This window comes from Tupaia chinensis, unplaced genomic scaffold (assembly GCF_000334495.1).
Source record: "Tupaia chinensis unplaced genomic scaffold, TupChi_1.0 Scaffold000438_1, whole genome shotgun sequence".
Lineage (NCBI taxonomy): Eukaryota > Metazoa > Chordata > Mammalia > Scandentia > Tupaiidae > Tupaia > Tupaia belangeri.
Window position 1 is genome coordinate 736,549 of NW_006159943.1, and position 1,704 is coordinate 738,252.

General features: G+C 44.4%; 1 protein-coding gene across 1 annotated transcript in view; it reads right to left on the reverse strand.

Moving 5' to 3' along the window:
- Positions 1-1,704, reverse strand: part of CCT3 (chaperonin containing TCP1 subunit 3) — a 26,371-nt gene that overhangs the window by 23,797 nt on the left and 870 nt on the right. The window lies entirely within an intron of this gene.

The following is a 1,704-nucleotide window of genomic DNA, read 5'->3' on the forward strand; positions in this document are numbered from 1 at the left end:
AAGTCACCGGGTCCGGGACACGAACCGCGGTTGACTACGTGGGAGTCCAGCGACATAGCCATTACGCTAACTGCTGGTTCCCGAGTTTTTTGTTTTGTTTTGTTTTAATTTAACTTTGTTATTATTACTTTTGTTCTAATTTGACCAGAGAGAGCAAGGGAAAGTCAGAAAGCAAGCCACCAGGTTTGAGACTTGAACCATAGTTGGCTATGTAGGAGTCCAGCAACATAATCACCATGCCACCTGCTGGCCCCAGTTTTGGGGTTCTTATTTTCCTGCTAAGATGGGGGAATCATTCGACAGCCCAGCATAATGACTATTAGGTTAGTGCCTCCACAGAGTACTGTGCTGGGGAGTGATAATTCTGTGGAAAGAGAACAGTCACTGAATAGTGTCCCAGCTTGCAAAATAAATTATATAATCATCTCATACTTAGATATAAAAAGAATGCCTCTATAACTCATTTACCATCAGTAAGAGTTGACTACATTTTTTTTTTGGTAGAGATTTTCGCTATAGGGCACGTGCGCTCGCCAGACAGAGAGACAGAGACAGAAAGCGAGAAATCACTCCCCAGGGAGGATGGTCACGCCGCACTCCCTTCTCCTCCATTCTCCTCTCGGGATCTTGGGCACACATGCACACGCGCCCAGTGTGAGTTTTAAGCCACCGGGTCCAGGACGTGAACCGTGGCCGACTACGTGGGAGTCCAGCGACATAGCCATTACGCTAACTGCTGGTTCCCAAGTTGACTACATTTTTTAAAAAAAGTTTATTATTTCTCCTATGAGCTAGAGAGAGACAGAGGGTGGTACTCACAACAGGGCCTTCATGTCACAATTTACGTGTCGGCTAGTCCAGATCCCAGGTACATACAAGCCTGTGCCTGACATAATCAGGGAGGTCTAAGGATGCTAACCTAGGACCTTTCCCATGTGGGGTCCAGTTGCGCTACACTGTGCCACTGCCTGGCCCATCCATATTTTAAAAGGAAGCCTAATCAGTTACAGCCACTAATGCCAGAGATTAATGCAGACCTGAAAAGAGTTTCACAAATGCATCACTCACCCCAGGTCCTTCAATGCAGACAAACCAGACAACCGAACCAACGAAAATACTTATTTCCCTCCTCTCCAAATTATACAATTCCCTATCGTTTATATCTGTAAACCTCCCAATCTAATGCCATTGAACATAAACACCCTTAAACCTCTGGATTTACATGTCTATCTTAGACAGTGGTACCAAAAACCTGCATGGCTGTATCACAGAGAGTAAGGGTTTTTTCCTTCTTCTCTAGGATTGAGTGAATTTTTTTTCCTGAAAAGCTATTTCCCAAATGTAGGACAAAAAAATTAATAAAAACTCTGAACAGGGGGCCAGCAAGTGGCTTGGTGGTTAAATGCTGAACTCCCACGCTGCTGGGTGAGGTTTGAGTCCCAGATCCAGCACCTTGCTTTCTCACTTTCCCCCTCATTCTTTCTCTGGTGACTGTTCATGTCCTAAAGGAAATTAAAATAGTTATGATTACTATTAGGGAAAAAAAAACCCCTCTGAACAGTATTCTTTATATAGATGATGACAAGGGTGGGGAAATGGCTGGAAAGGCCGTTTAGTGGTCCTGCAGGTGGGGTTAAGTCACATTCAGAATGCAGATTCCAGTGCAAGTGGTCTCACTAGTCACAAAGATAATGGCTATGCCAA